The sequence below is a fragment of the Polyodon spathula genome, chromosome 5 (assembly GCF_017654505.1).
Source record: "Polyodon spathula isolate WHYD16114869_AA chromosome 5, ASM1765450v1, whole genome shotgun sequence".
NCBI lineage: Eukaryota > Metazoa > Chordata > Actinopteri > Acipenseriformes > Polyodontidae > Polyodon > Polyodon spathula.
The window spans coordinates 58,816,175-58,830,057 of NC_054538.1; the positions used below are offsets into that span (position 1 = coordinate 58,816,175).

The following is a 13,883-nucleotide window of genomic DNA, read 5'->3' on the forward strand; positions in this document are numbered from 1 at the left end:
TATGTATGATTCTACTGCTGTGGAGGACCAACACCCTAGGCTGTTAATTAGATGCTGATTGATGTTGGCTTTTGCCGCTGAGGTGGCTGCTTCACCTCTAAAGGAGTGAGGAGTGTAGAACTGGTGAGAAAGAGGCAAGGCAAGTTGAGAACCAATGTCTGCACAGGAGGAGTTGGTGAACAGTGAGTTGGCCATGAGGAAAGGTTTCTTGCTGTAGCTGTATCTGTATAAACTTACCCTGATGAAGTTGATCTGTCGTAGAAATGCGGAGCATAATTAGGAAATGAGAATCTGGAACTAAGGAGATGTCGTTGGAATGGATGCCGAGAGAAGGGAAGCTGGAAAGGGGTGGGACGGAGCGTCTGAGGAATCCAAAGAAAGCTGTTAAGCACATGACTTCCATAAGGAGGTTGAAGGGGTTGAAACAGCCTTTTCGCAAGATTGATATGAGCGACTGCAGAATATCTGAAGATATAGGAAGTTGAGATGGGGAAGTAGGAGGGGAGCTCTTAGATATACCACAGAGAGTCTGGCAGATTGCTGGAATGGCCAGAAGAATCGAAGACGACACTGATATGAGACCGTAATGGAACTGAATTCCAGAGATGTAAGATTTGATTGTGGAAGTGGCGAGGTATAGAATTTCTCATGCATGGACGATAAAGGCTAGGATCCAGTCTTGAGTAAATGGAACTGACTGAATTTATTTTTTTTTGGGGGGGGGGGGGGGGGGGGGGGGGGGGGGGGGGTGCAGAAGGAGGAGAAAGAAGACCAGCTAGGGCAGCAGACATGTAATTTCTAGCAGATTGAAGAAGGTTGAAGACAGGAAAGCTCACAGGAATACTAGATGCTGGTATTGTGGAACTTGTAGAGGTGCAGGATATGCTTTGGGAAACAATTGCTGAAATCTGGCGATCTGTAGGCGAGAAAGAGCATCAGCTGCATTATATGAACCCGGAATTCAATAGGCTTGAATGAAGAAATTAAATGACATTGAAATTCAAATGAAGTGATGTAGTAATTATAAAGGAAGTGGAAGATCTTCGTTTATTGATGATGTGGACTGTAGATTTATTGTCGCTAAAGAATGTGATAGATTTTCTTGACTATCAGTGGCCCCAGATGTGAGCAGCTGCGACGATGGGATACAGTTCCAGAAGAGCAGTGGCTTTGAGGTGGGGAGAAAGATTTTGAATTTGAGGAGGGCATTTGTTAGAGAACCATTGTGTCCCTAGGTAACCCCCGAATCCTAAGAATGAAGCTTCAGTAAAGAAATTAAAATCACGAGGAGCTGGAATCAGGTCTTGGTAGAATAAGGACAGGCCGTTCCAGTGACGAATTACAATTGTTTTATAATAGTATTACAGCACTCTGAGGGTGGGGGTATTTGACAAGATATAACTGCACACTTAAGGGTTAAGTGTGTGGTTATATCACTTCACTGTCACCTGATTCTTGCCTTAATGCTTCAATAAGTGTTCTGGACCACAGCAGATATAGTTAAACAGGGCAGTACCTGTATGTTTATTTATAGCGGTGTGTTTACACATGTATTAGAAAAACAAAAATAAAACCAAAGCCTAACTCTGCCAAGGAGTACAAACTAAACTTTTAACACTTCCATCTAGGTATTAGACAGCTAGGCCATTGACCAATTTACAAAATGCATGTCAACGAGACAAATTACACACAATTACCTTTTCTTAAATTTTCACAGCCACAGGTTAACACCTTCACACAGACAACTCAACCCATATCTCAAACCTGTTTAAATACCTGCCTGCTTAATGACAGGCATATGTCCCTCATTAGATTAGTGCCAAGTGTAATTCATTATTGGCTAATTCCAACTCCCAAGGTATTCTGGGAAGTGTAGTCCTGTTTCCTATTTTAAACTTCCAGGACTGCAGTTTCCTTTTCTCTGTTACAGAGGGTACAGATTACCTGTTATTCATGGTTATATATTCATATATATATGTATTTATTTATTTACCTTTCTGCTCCCTCCAATCTCCAGATTATCATTTCTCCCTATACCTCCTCTCGCCCCCTCCACTCCTCCACCACCGGCAGATTAGATGTACACCCCTCTGCTCCCCCGCTTCCAGAGCCCACTCCTTCCCCACTCTTGCCTCTCAATGGTGGAATGACCTACCCACGGATATCATGACTGCTGCGTCCCTGACTTCCTTCTGGCGCCTCCTCAAGACACATCTGTTCAGACAGCATCTGTAAATCTCACAAGTCTTGACTATACTGGACTATATGACATCCAATTATACCTGTACTTGCACTACCTTGTACTTGCATTGAACTGCTCCATACCTTGCCATATTCTACTACTGCCCTTAATTATAACTATTTCCTGTATCTTGTACTTGATTTTACTCTTATATGTATCCATATTAACATGTTTTCTAATTGCTCTTATTTGAAAAAATTTGTTTCCATTTATCGTACTTACTGCATGCTCTTAATGGACTTTACTTGTATAAACAAGTTTAATTGCTCTTAGTCGAACTTGATCTTAAATGTAATTATTTACTGTATTCTTGTAATGTGATAATTTGTATTGTGATATTTTATAACAACTGTAAGTTGACCTGGAAAAAGACGCCTGCAAATAAATAAATAAATAATAAATAATAATAATAATAATAATAATAATAATAATAATAATAATAATAATGTGTGATACATCACATTCTCATGACAATGGAGAGTGAATTTGAAGTTTCTAACTGCATGCTGTACAAAAGTTAGCCTCTGCAGATTTTTAATGTGACATATTGAATTTGTTTGGTTATAATGTTTTTGAATGACATGTTTTTTTATAAACACTTTAAAGTTTTGGCAGTCTCTGCAATGGTGTGCTACATTTTTCTTTTTAAATTGTCCTTTTCCATTTCACTTAATCTTCCTCACACCTAAGTACAAAGTCTGCAAGCAACAGAGAAATCAAATATAATTTAGTAATCAACTATGTTGCTGTCTAAAACATCCTTAATAATGCAGAGTTCCTAGAAATTGGTCTTCAGGGCCACATTATGAATGGATTTTCAAAACGAGGCCCACTTAAACACTAGAAGAGCTTCAACTGCGCTGCGTTTCAATATAATACATGTTTTATTGTGAAAGGCATTGTTCACACACAATCTTTAGGGTGTCATTAACATATATGTTATGAGAATGTTATGAGAATCATTAAACATGAAAATTGTCTTTAGTGGGAAAAATATTTAACCCCCAATTCCCTCCAACCTGCTTTTAAAATGACAAAGCAGCAATTAAATTCAAACAGCAAAGTGTGACATTGTCATTCATTACACACATCGTGTATTATGTTCAGGTCTGTTTGGTCACAAAGCGGACAGCTATTAAATCTTGCGTTTTATTTTATGGAGTCTTTTTATGTAATTTATACTTTTTATTACTGTAATTTAGAAGCAAGTTACAGCTGATTAGAAATGCGCAAAATGTTGGCTTCTGTTTTCTTGGGCTCTTGGGAAAGTGTGAAAACACAACACGCTTTCATTCCCGACAACATTCACTTTGGCTGTCTCTGGAAGCATTTTTTATCGTCTCAACTGATGAAAAATAAATAAATTATGGAAAATGTTTAGTTAAAAATACTATTTCGCAAGTATGTAGCAGTTTACCAACTATAATTTAACAAATGTGCGGCTGCTTAAGGTGCCTCTGTCATTGGCTTGTATTGAAATTCTAAAAAAAAAAAAAAGTGGCTGGTAAAAACAAGAGACTTTTAATTTGAGTGAGCTTTTTTTTTTTTTTTTTTTTACTACTATTAGTTATTTAGGTACAGTAAAATGGAAATGTGCCTATAGCCCTGACATGACATTGACGATTTGAAAATTGAGTGCGAGAATGAGTGTGAGATTTTTCACTTTTACTCATTCATGGTACAGCAGGCATTAATCTTATTGTCAGTCTGAACAGCCAGGCGTTGCTAAAAGCCTAATTACCAAGCCTTGATTAGTCACTTAGTGTAACACTGGTAACTATGGGAGGGATCACCTTAATGGTGTTTATAGTCAGATGGACAATTGGATTATTAGTCATCAGCTATGACCAACAGAACTAAATAGCAAACATATTTTGTTATATAGGTACCATAAGAGAGATGCTTTTGCTTTTCAAAAGTACAATGTTTCTCAAAAGAAATAGAGCATTGTAGGTAATGTAGTCCAAATCACAGAAACCTTCAATGCTGGACAAGACATTGAGGTCAGCGTGATCCTATCCATGATTTCAGGCCTTTCAAAATGTGTTTGGCCAGACACTGCATGCAGGTTTATAACATGAAAACAGCAAGCTTTATTCAACTCCCACCTGTAACAAACAAATTACAATTTGTCTTCAGAACTCATTGTAAGCCATTAACATTTTGCCTCTGTGTCTCATTCACCAATTTGTGTCTTACTCAACGCCCTTGTTGCAGCTCACTTTTCTATTTTTATCATGTTAATGGTATATCATCTGGACTGAGGAGACCGTTTTTTTTCTAAAAGATTTCTAAAAAGAAATGCACAAAAAACCTCTTAGATCCTTCCATAATCGGCCCAATTTTTATTCTGTTTACCAAATTCCCTTCCGTTTTTTTTTTGACGTGAAAAAACTAGTAAAAAATAAAAAAAGAAATAATAAAAAAAGGTTAGAGAGTTCATTTCATTAAACCAAAACCAGGCCCATTGCTTTGTATTATACACTGCCTAGGTGTCTATTATTATTGCATTCCCTCTGATTCACAACTTCAACACTTTGGCACCCAATATAGCATTAACCTTTGTTATGACATTACAAAAGGCTCCCAAGAACAGTGGTAATACATGACTAAGTCTGAGTGATGTTCAGTTAAAGAGACTTTCTTGTCCAGATTAATAGCTGCAGTTAGGGAAAAATGTCTTGCAAAACTGCATGTTGCCTGACATGGCAATTTGTTCGCTTTCTGTGCGGGAATCCTTACAATGCCCTCATCTTCCCCTTCTTATCCCTCAGATAATAGTTTTCTAAAAGCATTATTTGGCAACACATGGGTCACTGAATGGCATCGACTGGCTATTGTGAAACATAAAGTAAAGGCCACTGTTATCCTAATTTACTTTAATTGCATTGAATTCCTAGAGAGTGTTTTTGACTTTGTGTTCATATATATATAGATATATATATATATATATATATATATATATATATATATATATATATATATATATATATATATATAGATAGATAGATAGATAGATAGATAGATAGATAGATAGATAGAGATAGAAATATATATATATTGTGAGCAAGGAGAGGGTTAATTCCTCCCTGCTTAGAAAAAAAAAAAAACATGTGCAAGTGTTAAATTTGTCAATTGTTTAAGTGTATTGTTTATTACTAATTATCCCCTGCACCTTGCTATCATTGTAAATTAGAGCCAGGTGCAAGGTATTTAAAGAAAGCAGACAGTCTGTTGAGGGCTGCTGCTGCTGCTATGTGGAGAGCCTGCTTGAGGGTGTGCACAAGCGTATGGAAAAAAGTTACTGTGTGTATCCTTCTGGAAAATTGTGTGTTTTTGTTGTTTTTTTGGGTTAACAGGTAAACAGCTTAGCTGTCCTGTTTGTGAGCTAAGTTACTTAAGTTTAGTTAGCGTTCCAAAAACGGAGTTAAGTTTTGTTTCGGTTGTGTTTATTTGGTTTTTGATTTCTGTTATTAATAAAATGGCATGAAAGTGCTATTAGAAACTTCAGATTCTTGTGTCTGGGTCTGGTTTAAGAGGCTATGAACCTTAAAATAAGTGAAACCTTAAAAGAGAATAAATATATATATATATATATATATATATATATATATATATATATATATAATATATATAGATATATATATCCCATCCCAACTAATTAGACACACACACACTAGGGTTTTTAATCTTGTTTTCTTTTAACTGATTTAATCACACCTTTTACCATAATATGTAATTGTAGTGAAAGACAACTAAAAGTAACACTTGATATTAATGCTATTTTTTGCAAGCATTTATTAATGACACTTAATGTTTTACAGGCAACTTTAATTTGATGATAAATGAAAGTGTTTGCTTGCATGAAATCTGAAGTTAACCGAAGCCAGTCTTAATATTATAGCAGCTATAGTACAAACAATACTGTGTTGGAAATGTGGGGCTGTTTTTTTTATAAACTTTAAAGTAACAGGTAATATGAGTGCTATTTTAATTTAGTTAAGACTTTATGCTAGAGCTGTAAATGTACTGCTGTGGTACAGATTTAAACTAATATAATACATTGTTAAAAAGACAAATCAACGTACTTGTGACTCAGATGGTAAGAAACTCGTAGTAGTGCCTTGAGTGGAAAGCCCTTAGGAGCAAATCTTGCCAGTTGTCTTTTTTTCCTTCCTTCTGAGCCAGTAGTTCTCAAACTTTTTTGCTGTGCCCCCCTTCAGAGGTATTTTTTTGCTCCCTACCCCCCCTTCTAAAATAGTAAAATTAAATTATAATTAACATTGACACACCCTATTACAACCACTACTCATTATTCATAATTGTATTAACATCTAAACAAACTAGTCACTTAAATGTTGTACTCTCGTTCTGCATTACACTTGAGAAAGTAAGGACATGGAGGATTTAAAAGCCTTTTTAATTGTTTCACAGCAAAACCCTGTACATGAAACTGATTTTACTACAGTGCGGTCCGCTTATAAGAATCGCATCTGCCCCGGGTGTTTTGATTCTTAAAAGCAGACTGATACGATTACTGTGGTGCAGAATCAAACTTAATATGAGAATTAAGAGCTTGTTCCCTGGCTGCAGTGTAATGGGTTGACCACTAGATGTCACGAGTTCCTGCATGTATGCACGACCATAAAAAATCCACAGCCGCTTTCCTTAACGAATTATGGATAATAGTCAATTGGTTAACTGCTTGTTAAAGATAATGACACCTCCCTTAGAAATGGCTTTTGTGTAATGGGGGGTGGGGTGGTATAGAGGCCTAAGGAAGAAGAAGTAACAAAAATAAACCAAAACTCGAGTAAGAGAGCCTAGTGTTTGTTCCACATGAAGTACTGTTAGTGCTCCAGCTAGGGGCTAAGTTTATTTTGTTTGTTTTATTAGCGGTTGTTTTGCCACCACAGCGTAAGAAATAAAACCAACAACAGTTTAAAACTGTAAATCAAGACTCCAGCCTGATAATTTACACTGTCCTCGGCCACTCTGTTGCATTACAATTAACAAAAGCATGCCATGCAGTTTAAATACAGTATACAGATGTCAGTAGTGCTCAAGCACTGAGGACAGTACATCAAAACAAGTCCTCGTGGGCAAGCAGCTTGTAGTATCATCATGATTATGTGTACTCTAAGCTGCAGAATCCTATTTTACTATAGTATTCTTGAGAAGTGGTCGTCTCATGAGAGTGCCAGGTTTAACTGCTCTGCGGTGTTACGTGTAATGGCCTTTGAATTAAAATTACAGTACAGTATTTTACTGTCAGGACTATTGCATTTAAGCATCTATGGCTTATTTTCTGTTGCGATGCAAATCTCACAGTTTTTCATTAAGCGGAGATGCAAAGCTCTGCAATCCCCTCCCCTCCTCCTTACCGTGCCGCAATCCCACTCCCTGTACATGCATATCACACACTAACACTGCTGTACTCTGTATGTATTCAATGAATGCGTATTGACTTTATTGAAACACATTTTCACTAACAGAACCCAAAACACATACCTGCACAATGCAGTGGAGCAGTCATGTTTGATTGCAAACAATGCAGTGTTTCCTGCATCATTGAATTATCCACTCTGCGTATGTCTAATCACTAAAGAATTGTTTAATAGAATGTTGCACCCTCGTTTGCTTGTTTTCTACATTATGCACACAGCAAATCATGTAAATTAAACTAAAAGCTTTGCCCCCTTTGTACTTGTCTCCAGTGAGCTAAATAAAGGCAGCTAGTTGGTACAAAATGCCATTTTAATATTCCAGAGCTGAGGTACTGCATGCCTGTCAATTACATGTTTCTTACTAAGACGCTGTCTTCATAGAACACAAAATAATACTGCTTTTATATGTTTTCACAGTAAGATGCTGCATAATGGCATCTGGTGTGAATTTGTTTCATGTAAACCTGTTAAAATGTTTCCAGGACCTAATATAAATGAAGGCAAAGCCTTTTTTCAATATCTGTACTGCACCAGCTCTAATATGATAAGCCAGTGATGTTGTAATATAAAAGGAAATACAGGTGTATGTTTCAAAATGTTCATTGTCTCTAGTATATTTAATGAATGCATTAAAGTGAGGCAGGAACCTACTTTATATTGCTTTGTGTGTTTTGGATGAGCGCACCCAGGCCATGGCAAATAATATTTCTTTGAAGAATATTAAAATCTAATCATGTAAGTGACAAATTAAAGCCATTCTAGAAAAAACAATCCAGCTCATCTTTTATGTACTAACTGAAGAAAATGCCTCTCACTGATACAAAGCCTAATAAGACATCACAAAAAAGTAAAGAGAGAGAGCTACACTGACGAGAAGTAAGAAATACTGTTTGGGTTTTCGAGCCTATGTTCAGTAGTTTGCCACACTATGTTCAATAAGTATAAGCTTATTCATGCATTAGAACTGCAGTCCTGACTGCTGTCACTAACACGTTTGTCGTATATGGACTTCCCACCACCCTAACCCTATCACCTGAGCCAGATGAAGAAAAGGCAGGCCTTCTATAGTTAAAGGCATGCCATACTATGCCACCTACCACCCCAAAGGTTCCATGTTATACACATAATACTCAGTACATATAAACCAAGCCTTTTAGCCTTCAAATAATTCTACGTAGTCCAAGATGGAACATGTCTAAATTATACAACATTGACAAGCTGACGATAATTGTTTCAAGTGTTGCACCCTATCCTACATCCAAATGCAAATCCCATACCTGCATAGATTTAATCACATTTTTTATATGACTTGCCACATATAGATACATGCAAGTGAAAAGAATGCTGAACAGAGGACAACAGATCAGGAGCATCTGTATTCATTTATTTATTTTTTACAGAAACCTTATCTATAACGATTTTGCTGGTACAGGGATGTTATGATTTAAGTGCTTGCAGGAATACTAACTGGGGCTAATAATTATATTAAATTAAATAACAACCAGGCAAGTTAAGACCTTGGCAAAGGAAGTTGTGTCGGAGCGAATGAATCCGAATCAACAATCTCCTTCTCGACCTGTGAGCACTGTACAACAGGAACTGTGTGCCTCATACTCAATGGTGGAGCAGTCAGAAGCCGGGCAGTCAGAAGCCAGCCATTCAGAAAGGGGGCAGTGTCATGGTACCAGGTGTCATCGCCCTAGTACGGTAAGCGACGTTTCAGTCATGAATTGGAGGAGACTAGCTATCGGAGGGGGCAGGGCTGACGCTGTAAACGGTTCCTTTTGTTGTGATTAATGAGAGGAAACAAGGACTATGGAATCATGAGTGGAGTGTTTTGTTTATTTGTAATCTGTGGGTATTTGCATTTGAAGCCAGGAGCTGCAGCACAAAGCCAGCGCTAAGCCCGAACACGTGCTTGTAAATACACCACCACGACTGAAAGCACCACACCTGCACTAAGAGCACACTAAGAGTCTGGAGATGTGTTTTTGTGTCTGTTAAGTGTCTGTGTTTTGTCTTATTTCGGGACTGCAAACTCCTTTGTTTTATGCTGGCAATACCCATTGTTGGGTAGAGCCAGCCTTAATTAAAGGTCTAATTAAAGAACTGTTTGAACCATAACTTTGTGTCTGTTGTTGTCTGGAGCACCAGCATCACTCCTAAACCTACGCACTGCAACGCACACGTTCACAGAAGTTTATTCAGTTTATCCACCGACCGCCTCCCCAAATGTGCTTGCCAACCAACGTACCCAGCAGCAATCAACCATCATTGTACCTGCTTTGAAAGGATCAACTTTTCACTAAGTAAAGGAGACGAAAGTTCAGTCTCTCTGTCTTATCTTCAGCTCTAATATTAACCTTTGTCCAACATACATAGTATTGCAAAAGTCACCCCTGGAGTCAAACCTGTGCCCTTATGGTGAAAGGTTTTACAGATTTGAAATCTGAGCCAGAAATTAAACCTGCTGCTGGACAGTAATATCTCAGTCCAGAAGAGAGGTCAGTGTTTCGCCTTGAATCCTGGAGTGCTTGTCAGATGTCAAGTTTTTCAGAGTTGAGAATGACAGAGTTTCTAGCTTACAGCAATTTCATGCATTTGGATCTGATCATCTTGGCCTTTTTCAGACATCATCATAACTTCTCAAGCAATACTGGCAGTGCTCCATATAAGGTTTTGGATCTGGGAGTAACTTATCCTGTAAATTTAACACTGACACAGAGTAAAATGTATTTTCAGGGGGTAAAATGCAATATTACTTTGAAGTCATGAGTAATCTCAATAAATACTGTACAATTTTTAATGCTAATGGGGTAGACATTGTTTTAACTGTAGTGTTACTTTGAACTATTGTAGAACCACATGTGTTCTACAGGGTTCTTTGTTGGCTCAGCACATTTCTTTAGAAGTATAACACTGACTCTGCAAATTAATTGTTACTTATATTTTAACATTAAACTCGGTGAACATGTTAAAACTTCAATATAAAGCCATACAGATAATAAAATAAGAAAATGCATTAATAGGTTATAGGACAATTTGTTTAATATTATAGGCTTTTTTTTTTTTTTTTTTTAGCGGTTGCCTCTGACAGTGGTTCCAGTTGGATTTGTAGCTGGACTGGGGTGTTTACTCTTCAACTTGTGTAGCTTTGAATTTTTCTTATTCTTACTGTGGTTGGCTGCAAAGACAACAGGGCTTGCCAGAGATTGGATAATGTTAGTTGAATTGGTTTTTCTTGTGTACAGTTTCTTAGTAATCTGAAGACCTTGTATTCTGGGAGATGTAGTTGTTCTTGGATGTTTTACAAGAGGCGGGAGGGGAGGCAGACAAGCTGTGCAGCAAAATTGCTATGCACATTTTTATGCATTGAATTTAAATTTAGTGCATATTTTTTAATGCATAAAAGTGGCAGGTACACAGCTTATCTGGACCGCTGAGTACTGGGTCAAGTTATTTACCCTGCCCATTCAAATAGGATTGTGTGTTGATAGGCAGAAGACAAATTCTAGTTATTCAGATTAGCTGAAAGTGAGAAATTATGGATTCACTGAAACATAGGTATATCTATGTACAAGCTGAAAATCAGCTTGCATCTTACAGCAAGCTATACTGCACTAATATATTGTATGTAGAGTGTATGTTTGCTGTATCACAACGCTCTTTCAAGTAATTTGATTGGCTCTCGTAATGCTGAAATTTGCAGATTTCCCGAATAGCATTACAAGAGCCAATCAAATCGCGTGAAAGCACAAAGCGGGTGGAGATCATTTGCATACAAACTCCAGATTTAGCTGGCCAGTCAAATAATTAGCTAAATGTTAAATCTTAAGAGATTTAAGATTTAATTAAATATTTAGCTAAATGTTAAATCTTGTAACTAGATACATTATACATTTATACATTTATATCTGAATGTACACACACACACACACACACACACACACACACACACACACACACACACACATATATATATATATATATATATATATATATATATATAAATATGTCACAATAATCTATATATCTGGGGAAAATATACAAGATTTAAGTTAAGATGGGTGCAGTTACTGGGTGGAACATGAATGAGCTGTTCATGTTTGACAGTGTTTATGACAAGCTATCTAAAGATTTGGAGAGATCTGTTTTGTGGTTTAAACGTTTAGAAGGTTTTGTCGTTGACACTCTTGAGAGCGAGACCTACACTGTCATCGATATTATAAGCGTACAGTAATTTCTGTTAATACGTTCCAGTGGAGACGTGACTTATAATTATAATATATACTTGCCTAACATAAATTCAACAGTATACAGTAGGTTATTTTAATGTCTGTGACAGGACATCATAATGAAGGCTCAATTCGCAGCTACTGGAGAACAAATCAACAGGAAAGACACGATTGGTCCACAGTTGTCTTCAGCTGGATCTAAGCAACACCCTCACTGAAAACCAATCAGTCAAACTGACGGTTTCAGCAGTCAACCCTGTTTCAGTTCTTTCCGCACCAGCCAATCCACTCCCTGCCAGTTTGAATGATGCCCCGCCTCCAACAAGTTTCGAGTCCGACTCAATACTATACATATCTCTTCATCAACTGTACATGTCCAGATAAATTACAATAAGAAAGAGTAAAACCCCAGCAAATGAATGTTATTCAACTAATAATCATTTTAATAATAATAGAAAAACAACACACATAGTGAAAATGCTATTTTAATTGTTAGGGACTGTTTTCCTCAGCGGAAGGTTACCCAGCGAATATAGGTTATAAAGTTTTTTTTTAATTTTAATTTTTTTTATGAGAAAATAAAGAAATTGTTTTCTAATAGCAATAGAGCCCTCTTGATGCAGGCTCTGCCGTGTGATAGATGACCTTGATTTTCACACGATAGAGCCCGCATCGACTGGCTTTATTGCTTAAATTTATATATAGCTATAGCCAGATGTTTTGCATCACGTAGAATTTTAGGATGGAGGCATAATTAAAAAAAGCCAAAAAAAAACCCAAAAAACTGTTTAAACATAATTTAGATATTTTATTTAACATCAAAGAAACTACAAAATCATATTTCAAAAGTCAGTATTACAGTATTTCATGTTAGATTTCAGAATGTTATATATATATATATATATATATATATATATATATATATATATATATATATATATATATATATATACATACATAAAAAAGGAAGACTGCTGTGTACCAAAATGATCAACTGCTGTGCAGTAAAAGTAGCAAAAAGAAAAAGGTGTACATAAAAATGTGAGTAGTTAATAAAAAATTAATTATAACAGGACGTTTCTGACTTCTTCAGCTCGATGTAAAAAAAAAAAAAGTGTTAGCAAGCTTTGGTCAGTGACCTGTCCTCCTTTCAAGTAACCGTGTTTTAAAATTGCCTTTTGAAATCCATTTTAACAAGGCCATTGTTTTCATACGGTCTTTAGCGACTTTCAGTGTACAAATGGCATTAGGTTCTGTGCTATTAGCCTGCAAAGGATATGCCAGTGCAGGGGAACAGGTCAAGCTCTTGTTTCTGTTCAGCTATTTAACAATTTCTAAACAAACACTGTCAGCGTAGAATGTAATCTAGTGGGGGAGGAGGGGGGGGGGGGGGATGTAAAGATGTGTATAGGGAATGCTGGCTTTTCTTTTTTTTTTTTAATGTTCTGTTAATCAGTTGATGTTGTTATAAATATTTTATGTAAGCAATTGAGGAATGCTTAACAAATGATGTTTTACTTCAGTAGTAAATCATGTGCTCCTTCATACCTAATTCGAACTAGTGATTATTATAAAGCGTTCCTAGGAATAATAACCCTGCTTTAATGTCTAAGGCAGCTCCATATATCTTTTAAAACCATTTAACAAAAGAGCAAATAAAAGGATCATGTCTGTTGTGTGTCTACAGTCTTTAATTAATGGGTATGACATTTCTTTGGTGGTCTGTTTAAAGTACATGGTCGTCTGGAGAGCGATTATTCAAGTTAAACTTCCTTTGCACATGGTCTCACATTGATACTTATTCAGTTTGGTATAGTTGCTGGATTGCAAACTAAACTTTCTTAAATCTTAGTAGCATTAGCAGTATTATGACTGGTTATGACCAGAAGGTTCGTCGACTTAGTTTCCTAAAGAAGAGGCAAATAAATATATTTAAAAGCATTGACTAGGATTCATTTT

At 36.6% G+C, this 13,883-nt stretch overlaps 1 long non-coding RNA gene across 1 annotated transcript in view; it reads left to right on the forward strand.

Annotated features, from left to right (window-relative positions):
• Window positions 1–2,340, forward strand: part of LOC121316105 — a 149,857-nt gene extending 147,517 nt beyond the window's left edge. The window contains exon 3 of the long non-coding RNA XR_005950360.1: window positions 2,018–2,340. This is a non-coding gene — a long non-coding RNA (uncharacterized LOC121316105). The remainder of the gene's footprint in view (window positions 1–2,017) is intronic.
• Window positions 2,341–13,883: the final 11,543 nt, after the last annotated feature.